Raw genomic sequence first — 11,687 nt, forward strand, 5'->3', positions numbered from 1 at the left:
CTGGGAAATGTTATTCATAACCTGCTAGTGATATTATTATGATATTATCCGCGAGATGCCCAAGAGACGAGCCGCCGCAAGAACGACGAAGGGGGTCTGTGCCCTTGGCGCAAGCGAGTGTCGGCCTGGCTCTCTGGCTCCGCTGTAAATAGCCTGTAAATGGCTTCTTTCGTTTGTCTTTCCACACGTAACATTCTGGTGCAGGTTAGCGGTTCCCGTCCTCGCCAAGGAATTCCGAAGTGGTCAGTACATCGTGCTTGTCACCATGCCTCCCGGTGAGGAGACCGCCTCTGCAATGGCTTCAGCTTGTCCGACTGCTCCAGTCGTCACAGTTGCCCAACATCGCAACGCTGGTGTGTTCTCTGGCCTGGAGGGACAGGATGTTGACGAATGGATCAAGTGTGATGGACATGCCAGCGCTAATAACAGGTGGGATCCAACCATTAGGCTCGCCAATGTCATCTTTTATCTCGGCGGCACCCCACGCGTGCGGCACCAAACGCATGACGACGAGATAACTGGTTGGGACAGTTTCAAAGAAAAGCTACGGGAACTGTTCGGTGACCCCATTGGGCGCAAGGTTGCCACGAGAAAGGCTTCTGCGTCTCGTATTCAGACACCTACAGAGCCATACGTTTCATATACTCGATGTCTTGGCTCTGTGCCGCAAACCTGACGATGCTATGTCTGAAGCCGATAAAGTGGCGCATGTGCTGAAAGGCATTGTCGACGACGCTTTCAATTTACTTGTTTTCGGCAACGTTTCGACTATCGACGTCATCACAAAAGAATGTCATCGCCTTGAACAAGCGAAGAACCGCCGTATCTCACAGCACATCACGCCGCTACCCAGCACTGCTGCTATGTTGACATGCGAGGGTTGACCGCGTCAGACTACCACATGTGACGACGTAACCCGTATTGTTCGCCGCGAACTCAAGGCCGCCTGTTCGCCAGCTTTCTTAGCGACACCTCCCGATCCACCAGCAACCACGATTGCGATGATTCAGGCTCTCGTCAGACAGGAATTTGCGAACATGGGTCTGAACTCCGTGTGTTCAGCTTCTCAACCTATTGTTCCCCAGTTCTCTAGCAGCCCTCTTCGTCCCCGGCAGTCCTTTTTTGCCACATCTTGCCGCAACCCGTCCGAATGGTGTACCCCTGATGACACGCCGACCTGCATCCACTGCTGTCACATCGGCCACGTCGCTCATCACTGCCGCAACTGATGGCCACCACCTTCTCGGACATACACCGTCGCTCATTCTCGCACCTTTGGGCCTTCTATTCACTATACTACCCACCATGAACCCACTGCCGCTGATGTTCCTGCTCCGAACCTTCGCTACAGCCACTCGCCCTCACCTCGACGCCATCAGTCTTGTTCGCCCCAACCCCGTCGCTTCTCTTCGCTGCTTATCACCCACCGGATCCAGCCGGAAAACTAGGCACTGCAGCTTCTGGAGGTGAAGCTGCATTGTCGACCCTGCCCTCGAATCCTCTGCTCACGTTACCTATGAACCAAGATTTTCTTGACGTTGACGGCTATCCTGTCAGGGCACTCATCAATACAGGAACACATCTTTCTATTATGAGTGCTGCCTTCGGACGACAGCTGAACAAGCTCGTCACCCCAGCATCGGCATGCGTCGTCCGTGTTGCGGATGGCGGTACTGTGGTACTGTGCCTATCATCGGAATGTGTACGGCACGTGTCAGCATCGCCGGCCAGCACACTCCTGTGCTCTTCACCGTGATTGCTTATTGCCCACACGACCTAATTTTTGGCCTCGATTTTCTCTCCGTGCATTCTGCTCTTATTTACTGCTCTGCCAGTACCCTTTGCCTTGAGTTACCAATTCTCACCGAACCTTCTGACGCACCCCAGTGCCCCTTATGACCCACCGGCTTTCTTCGTCTGCCGCCAAAGTCAATAGCCTATATTGAACTGTTGTCTTCCCCACCAGTGCCTGATGGTGAATACCTCGTCACTCCTCTGCCCAACATTCCACTATGGTTTGACGTTACCGTGCCTCACAGTATGCTTACTGTTATTGCAAACCGCACTCGCATGTCTGTCTTTAACTTTGGATTGGCAAAGCAAATTCTACCACAAGGTATTTGCCGTGCCAACATTGATTGTCTCGGCGACCATCACTTGGCAGCGTTATCGACCGATGGTTCTTGCGAGCTCAGCAGGCGCCAGCCTCGGGCGCCGATCCCAACATAAAGAAAATTATTGCAACGGACTGGTCCTCTGCGCAGACTGAAGACCTTTGCCAAGTATTTTCGTCCTACCAAGATATTTGGACTTCGACGATCGCCCTTTAGGCCAGACGCTCACGCTCTTGCATCGGATTCCTACTAGCGATGCTACACCTATTCACTGATGATCGTATCGAGTTTCTGCATCGGAATGCCGAGTAATTCAAACTGAAGTGAACAAAATGCTATATAAAAACATCACTGAGTCTTCTTCGAGCCCTTAGGCGTCACCTGTGGTGTTGGTTAAGAAGGACGGCACGTGGCGCTTCTGTGTCGACTACCGTCATCTGTACAATATTACGCGTACGTCTATTTATCGTACAAAAATCCCTCACGTGACCTGATCCTAGGTGCCTAGCTACAGCATCGATTAGGGATTTTTGAGAAGGCGCGATGCTGGCGCCGAGCGACGCTGTGGCGTGTTCGTCCTCGGCGTGATCGTTCTCTGGACCGCGCGTTGTTCAACATTGCTCATGTGATTGTGCGTGCGTTGCTTGTGTGTTGGTTGTAGGTTCTGTGTTACTTGGCGGAAAGCCGTGAGTAGTGGCGGTGCGGCAATGCGGCTTTGGCCTCGGTGAGCTCTGGCAGTACAGAATCTGCGTTGTGTGACCCGTGCTTTCTTGAGAACCCGGCAGTGGTGACAATTGAAATAATGAAGTGGCCTAGCGCTTTGCCAGCGAAGGCAGCGAACCGCGATGTGGCGTCGCCGTGTCCGACTTTGCTTAACGGACATCGAGGGATGTGCTGCTCGCTGCAAGTCATGCAAATGCAACTGCGTCGACCACCCACTGTTCAGCGCTGAATGTGTGTTTGGTGTGCTGTGCTTGAAACGAGTGATGTAGCCGTGCAGAGGGGGTGGTGGAGGAGCAGAGTGGCTTAGGGGCTCCGTTTGCGCGTTCACAGACATGTGCTCCCGTCTTGGTCTCATTAGCGGCTGTCGCGGGATTGTGGTGTGCTAGCTCCTTGCCTAGTATGAAGTTTACGATGCTAACACACAGCATGTCCACGTTTTTCCGCACTATATGTCATTTGCATGACGGCCGAGTTGAAAACGAGACATATGTCTGTGTTCTTTGCGTTTGTGTGTTGTAGTTTCTATTGTGGAAGTTCTGGGAGTCTTATTAGCAAGGAGTGCAAACGTAAACATAAACACATGTGTGTCTGAAATTTTGAATTAGCCATAATACCCTTTACGACTGATAAGTGGGCTACACGGCCTGTGTGAATCAGCTACCGTATGTTGCGACGCTCTTCCGTGTGGTAGACTGATGCATGGTGCGCATTTATTTCTGTACTGTGTAAAAATCATTTGTTTATTCACTGGAGGGAACTGTAGCGCAAATCATGAGGCTAATCAGAAGGATAACAAATAAACATAGCGGCATGAAAGAGGAAAACACAATCAGGTTAATCAGGCCTTCGTAATAAGTAGAATAGTGTACGTAGCGCCGTACTTAAAATGGCAGGTCGCAGAAAAGATCAAACTAGAATGCCTCATTCGGAAAATATACAAACTAGCCATAGGACTACCGATCAGCACCAGCACGGACAAGTTGCTGCAATTAGGCCTACACAACACTATAGACGAGCTCATTGAAGCGCAATGTACGGCACAATATGAACGCCTCTCTAAGACTAGAGCCGGCAGACACATCCTAGAGAGATTAGACATAGGTTGCCACACACAGCATGGTGTCAAGGTGGACATCCCGAGAGATACGAAGGAAAGATTGGTAATACCTCCCTTACCAAAGAACATGCACCCAGAACACAATAAGGACAAAAGAAAGAACAGAGCGAAGCAAATACAGAAGAAATTCGGCAGCGACAAGGACGCAGTGTTCGTAGACGCGGCTCGATACAGTCGCAGACGGGGGTTTACGGCAGCGGTAATCAATAGGGATAAACGGTGCAAGACGTGCGCGACGACACGCACCACAAGTAATGAGATAGCTGAAGAAGTAGCCATAGCGCTCGCAGCGGCTCAGACTAACGCAACCGTGATAGTCAGCGACTCTCAGATGGCAATAAGAAACTTTGCCAACGGCCGAATCTCCCCGGAGGCACTATGAATTCTTCTTGCAGGAGGCCAAAATTACAAAAGAAAGATATACATCACCTGGACACCCGCTCACACCTTCGCGGAGGACGGCAACAACGACGTGGCACACGACGCGGCTCGAGGGCATACGGACCGAGCCGCAGTCGCAAGTGACGCCCCAACACCCTCCGGACGTGACGTGCAGTAAATGAGTGGGAGTGGGAGGACAGAATGACCACATATAATGACATCACGAAACATTATAGGTTAGAGAGGCGCATGTTCCCGCGACCTCACGCAAAATTGACAAAAAAGCAGTCTGTCGCATGGCGGCAGTTACAAACTAGGACGTATCCGAATCCTGCGCTCTCGCACATCATATATCTGGATGTATATCCTACGGACAAATGCAAAACATGTAAATCCAGAGCCACTCTGGAGCATATATTATGGGAATGCAGAGGGATAAATAACAATAAAGAAAACGAGGCCTCTAGCAGCAGCCTTCGCACGCACTGGGAAGCCGCGCTGCTCAGCCCTGCCCTCGAAGATCAACTATGGGCCGTCCAGCGGGCCGAGGATGCCGCCAGGACTCAAGAACTCCTGGCCGTCACCTAGGCGGGGCCTTTGGCCCTCCCCACCAACTCGCAGGGCACACCATAAAGTTATTTCCTCCTCCTCCATAGAAATGTATGGCTTCTTCGCCGCAGTACATTTTAGTCACGCGGTGAAGCATACTAAAAGTGGGAGGGGGCCGCTATCAGCCAGCATAGTATGTCCACTTAGGCGACCTGAGAGGCGGCGAGTGTGCGAGTGTATAATTAAAGAACTCTTTTTACGTCCAGCGACAGTGGCCCCTTTTCACTTTTAGTATGCTTCACCGCAGTACATTGCTTAGGCTTCACCGCGAAATATTAGTGTATTGCGAGAAAGCTAATCGTAAAAAGCCTAATTATGCAACGTTTCTTTTGTAGCTTGCTACACCGCAATACAGGAGTGTAAATAAGCATCGTGCAGTAAAGCATACTAAGAGTGGAAAGGGCGCATAGGTTTACACTGTGCTCATTACTTTCAATTGTGACATAATTTGCAAGTGCATCTGTGCTCGTAGTAAGCTTCATTGACAATTCTTTGTATATTACAAATTCATATTGCAGGGAAACTTACTAAAGCACATTCGCCATTATGGTACGTGAGATTCACCTTCAGTGCAGGAGCACAATGTGGATTCTTGCCCCTGCTTTTGGTTGGAATGCACATGCTCTTTGAGAATTGATTCATTGTTCATAAGTGCACTGGTACTTCACTCTAAACTGGAGGGCTCAAGTTGATATGGAAGCACAATTTTTATTAAGGGGACAAGATGTTGCCGAGATGGTCGCAGCAGTTTTTTTTTTTCTTCCAGGCACCTTTTCTACTTGAAGCTTCCATTGCAGTGTTTCGAGCCTCTTTGAACCAGCACATAGTGTATAAAAAAATTGGACACTGATTGGGAATATCACCTAAGTTCATGCCTATCTATAGTAAAAAGATGTAGCACGACCAGACTAAATAAAGGAAGGGGTGGGCTGCAGCAATATTAAATGTTAAATGGTGCTTTATCCTTTCCCTTGAGTTTTCTGTTTTTGTGCTTTTTATGGATCCTCCGCAATAACCACGCGAGTGCCGAACTTGAGCTTGTTGGTTTCAAGTCTCATGGTTGTTACTAACAGAACAGTGTGATAAACGAACAAGGGCTTGGAGGCATCCGTTCACCTTGCTTGCCTCATGGTGCTGCTTCATAAGCACCGTGAGCATGCAGGCCCACTAGGAAGGGAGGTTTGTTGCAATCGCTTTTGAACTGTATTGTCACCAAACCAACAGTGCTCTCAATGACAGCTTTCGGACAGTAGAATGCTTGCACCCAGCAAAGTCGTAAGAAGGGAGCATTCAGGATGTGCAAAGTGGGCTTTTGAACCTGGCAGCATTACTGAAGGGGCTTTGCCCATCTGCCCTCTTTATGGATACACAAAGATGATTTCCTCTTTAAGAGGGATTGTTTCAGAGGTTGTTACAAGGCAATAGTGTTGGGTGTTTAGTAGCTTGTCTTTGCCCACTGTTAATAATCTGTTCCTTCTCCGGTGCCCCTGTGAAGTGCCTACTTTTCGGACACAATGTGCTCTCCATGCATGCATGAATGTTTAGCTTGTAAAGCCATCTATTACCCCTTGCCTCAAGCTGGTCTTTGCTGATGTCACCCAAGAAGGCATTGGGGAGTATAGCAATGTGCACTTACAGAACACTGTTGATACCAGTGAAACCAAATTATTGGAGCTGCTGTTCTTTTTTTGTCCACTCCATCCTTGTTAGTTACAATGAGCAATGTCCGAACAGAAGGCATATGTAGTTGGTCGTGCATAGCCTGCGCACTAAGACTTGTTGGCATGTTATGACCTTAGCACAGTGTTTATATGTAAAAACCTTCTGATGTGTTGACGACTTCCTTCTCTTTATCATACTTTGCCTGATGGAGCCAGCAAGTGGGCCAACCAGATGTTCAACAGGCTTCCCACTAGTTTTCCCAGAGTCTCCTTTACCAGGGTGCTGCTCATAGACACGTATCTGTTTTCTTGACCTTGCACTGCACTTCAACCATGGCCACACCTGCTAAACCTATAGCATGTGATCAAAAAAGTGCTATACATCATGTTGCTCAAAACTCGTGACGTGCTACAAGGCCTTGAGGAACGCCCTCATTTATTTACGCCCTCATCATACTGTATGAAGCTTCGCATGACTAGTGCGACAATTAATATCTGCTGGTTTTTCAGTGCTATTCCTGTCGAGCTTCCTGAAAGTTATCCCGAGTGTTTCAAAAGCAAATGACCGCTGCTGGACAAGAAGTGCTTAAAACAGGGGTCGCTATAACCACATATGTCACACGAAATGAAGAAGGCCACCGAGTATACAGGCGGTTTACTTCATATCCAGCAAGCTTGGTTTTCCCTTTGCTAGTGAGTAAACTCAACTTGCCTCAAATACATGGCCTGTGACTATGTGCCAGATGTTGTGTCCCCTGCAAAGCTGAAGATGTGTATGAGATCCTGACACCCTGCAGCGGCTTCTACACTGGGCCAACAGGCTACTATAAAAACGACTGCCTTTACTAATATGCTAATAACATGAAAACGGGCAGAAATTTGGCTATTCATTGGACCCAACTACAGGTGCAAGCCACTCTTCCACCAGATGTGTGTTGTTCACAGAAACTGGAGCTATACAAATGCGCATAAAAACAATGATGTTTGAAAGTAGTAGAGTTGAACTATATTCTGCACAAGCAGTGCTACCTGCAGCGGTGGTACCTTATAGCCACAATTCATGGCTGCATCACCATGCAAAGGCACCATTCATGAATTATTAACTTCTATTATATTTATGGTGGCCATATATTGCAATTACATATGATCCACATTGTGTGCAATATGGTTAAATGTCAATTATGATGGCCATTCCTAGTCTGAAATGCAACAAAAGAGCAAATATAGGCAACAAATTGCAATTCAAAGAGAGAACCAGTGCACAGGATATGTGATACACTTCCTTTTATTGAAAAAGAAAGGTCACGTGGTGTCATGCCACCAGCAGTGGGTAGCAATATTTCAAGCTTGGGTGACAGAGGCAAAACTTAGCAAAATGCTACAATCGCGCTGTAAAACGGCCTTGGACAAAAAAAAAAATGACATCATATTGTACAGAATGAAAGGGCAAGACTCCACCTAAGAACAGTCTATGGCACCACATACTTAACATGGTGTAAAAAATGTTAACATGCCCTACCCATAAAGAAAAAGCAAAAAACACAGAAAACACGCCTTAAATGCAATGTACAGAGTCTGAAACCAAGAATAAGCAACACCAAAAAAGGCTTCGCTAAGGCTTTCAATGATTAAGATTGTCAAACTTTCTCATCACTTCTTAATGAACCTGCACAGCTGAAAAGGAAGGAAGGAAAGCCCATTAACAGGGCTGCAGAAAATGTCATAGAATATACTTTGCTTGCCAACGATAATTATGGTTTAGTTGTGGTCTGTGTATAAACTAATTGTGTATAAACTTTTCTTGTTTAGAATGGTTTAGCGGATGGGGAAAAAATGATCATAAGAGCACCAGGTGTATGCATAGTCTATGCACGGACCCGCCATAGTTGCTCAATGGCTATGGTGTTGGGCTGCTGAGCACGAGGTCGCGGGATCGAATCCCGGCCACGGCGGCCGCATTTCGATGGGGGCGAAATGCGAAAAACACCCGTGTGCTTAGATTTAGGTGCACGTTAAAGAACCCCAGGTGGTCAAAATTTCCGGAGTCCTCCACTACGGCGTGCTTCATAATCAGAAAGTGGTTTTGGCACGTAAAACCCCAAATATTATTATTATTATAGTCTATGCATGAAAAGCCACTGCTTTCTTACTTTTATTTTTTTATCTCTACTACTATTCATGAGTATGTAAGTGCCTTAATAGCAAAGCTAACATCCTACTGCAAAACACAAAATTGGGCAAGTTGTGGCATAAAGAAAATTGCAGTTTCACTCAATGTGAAACAATGATGCAGTAGCTGGTGAAATATGTGCAGGAAGCTTACTTCATGCAGTGTTTGTTGAACACTTGCCAATGCAAGTCGGTAATCTCCTAAAAAAGTTAAATAAGTAAGATTCGTATTTATTTGTGGGAATTGTGCCTCCCAGTGTTGAAGTGGAGTGAGTGAGTTAGAACTTTATTTCAATCAATCTGGCGGTGTCCACCCAGGTCGAGGCCAGTAGACAGAGTCCTTCGGCGACGGCCCGGGCCCTCTGGACAGCCTTGAGCTGAGCGATGAGCTCTGTGCTTCTGAGCGCTGAGTCCCAGGAAGACTGGTCGGGAAAGTCCGTGCTCGCGTTGGTATGGCACAGCCAGAGCATGTGTTCGATGTTGTTGTATTCGTGGCCGCAGTGTGGGCATTCAGTAGGAAGGTCAGGATTGATCCTGCTTAGTGTTGTTGGTGTATGTCCTAGTCTGCAACTGTCTGTAAGTGATGGCCTGTGCTTTTTTGAGCTTTGGGTGAGGAGGAGGAAAAATTCTTCGTGATAACCTATGATTTGAAGTGATTTCGTGGTATGATACGAGTGGGTCTTTGTTGTCTAGGTCCCTCCAGGCTGGGTTGAAGCGAGAGGGCGGACCGCAGACGCGGAATGTGAGCTCTCGCACAGTTGGTGTGCCCGCTTGTTCGGATTACAGTCAGGAGGTCCGGAAATGTTGCCCATGTGGGCCGGGAACCATGTGACGTGTGGGGACGTGAGGTTGTCTCCTCCCGTTTCTTGGAAGAAGATAGTGTTGATAACCATAGCTGCTTTCCTAGAGACGAGGGCCGACGAGATGGTTCTAATAGCTGCTCTTGAGTCCGAGTAAATGACTGACGCTCCTTTGCAGCTTCGAAGGGCCACCGCGATGGCCATTTCTTCTGCTTCATGAATGAAGTTGGTAACTACCGTGGAAAGACTCGGCTTTTCTTCCTCCTCATTCATATCCGGACTTGGCCACTGGTCTACACCGAAACAACCCTTTAGCTTCTTACTGCTGAAATCGTTTTGGTTTCCTCAAATATATATTTGGGCTACCCATTGCTAGGTCTCGCGCTTAATCAAAGAATGAATCAATGAAATGAATCATTTCTCAAAGAGCATGTGCAGTCCAGCTAAAAGCAGGGGCAAGAATCCGTATTGTGCTCCTGCACTGAAGGTGAATCTCATGTACCATAATGGCGAATGTGCTTTAGTAAGCTTTCCTGCAATATTACTTTTTAATGTACAAAGAATTGTCAATGGAGCTTACCATGAGCACAGATGCACTTGCAAATTATGTCACAATTGAAAATAATGAGCACAGTGTAAACCTATGTACCCTTTCCACTCTTAGTATGCTTTACTGCACGATGCTTATTTACTCCCCTGTATTGCGGTGTAGCAAGCTACGAAAGGAACGTTGCATAATTAGGATTTTTACGATTATTTTTCTTGCAACACACTAATATTTCGCGGTGAAGCCTAAGCAATGTACTGCGGTGAAGCATACTAAAAGTGAATAGGGGCCACTGTCACTGGACATAATTCTTTAATTATACACTTGCGCACCCGCCGCCTCTCAGGTCGCCTAAGTGGACATACTATGCTGGCTGATAGCGGCTCCCTCCCACTTTTAGTATGCTTCACCGCGTAACTAAAATGTACTGCGGCGAAGAAGCCGTACATTTGTATTGAGTGAGTGAAGAAACTTTGTTGTGAACGCCTGCACAACGGTTAGCCTTCCCCTGTTAGGGAGGCGTTACCGTGACGCGGCCATGACGTCTTCGCGGCGTGTGGCGCTTCTACTTCGGCCGCGGCCGCACTATTCCCTTTGGTCGACCGCGCTTGCTCCTCTTTTCGAGTGGCAGCCTCCCTCCGGTTTCGGTCGTTGCCTTTCGAGGGCCGCCGAGATCTGCTGGACGGCCTGGGTTTGGACATTTTGGTCATAGCATCTCGTTGCGGCCTCGAGCCGCGGCAGGATCGTTGTTATTGTTGCAGCTTCATGCGGATTCTTAGCACAGTCCCAAAGGATGTGAGCTGCAGTGGCTCTCCCATCGGCACACACAACACAGATCACTTTCATAAACACTTGGACACACGTGCCTCATCAGCACCGGGGTGAATAACGACCCCATTTGAAGTTGTAGATATAAAACCGCCTCCTTACGGGTCAAGCCCGGATGAGGTGGCGGCATAGTCCTTCGCTCTAGTCGGTACTATTTCACAATTTCGTTGTAGGAAGTCATTTTGTCCTTGGTTTCCCACCACCACGACGGGTCGACTGTAGTAGCAGCGGCACGGTTGGTTAGTCCTCGCGTCGCCACGTTCGCCGTCTCGTGGTTAGCGTTGTCGCAATCCGACACATCACTGCCCATGTGGGCCGGAAACCACTTTATCACCACACACAGACTTTCACTCGCGAGATCGACCACACGCAACACACGCGCGGCTTCACCACACACCCTTGCTCTGGCGTAATTTTTCACTGCCGTCCTAGAATCACAGAGCACAGTCGTGCACTCGGGGTCGGCGATGGCCAAAGCAATGGCCACCTCCTCGGCTTGATGCGCCCCTCGAGTCCGCACACTCGCCACTGTTCTCGTTGCACCGGTCGATGCCCCGACGACTGCAGCAGCGAATGCCTTTCTGTCATGTGGATACTCTGCCGCGTCCACAAACACGGCACCCCCTGTCTTTGGCATGGAGATCGATGAGCACCTTGGCCCTCACCGCCCGCCGCTCTTTGTGGAACTCAGGGTTCATATTTCTTGGCACCGGACATACCCGTAGCCGTCTACTAATT

Source organism: Dermacentor variabilis, chromosome 9 (assembly GCF_050947875.1).
Source record: "Dermacentor variabilis isolate Ectoservices chromosome 9, ASM5094787v1, whole genome shotgun sequence".
In the NCBI taxonomy this organism is placed as follows: domain Eukaryota; kingdom Metazoa; phylum Arthropoda; class Arachnida; order Ixodida; family Ixodidae; genus Dermacentor; species Dermacentor variabilis.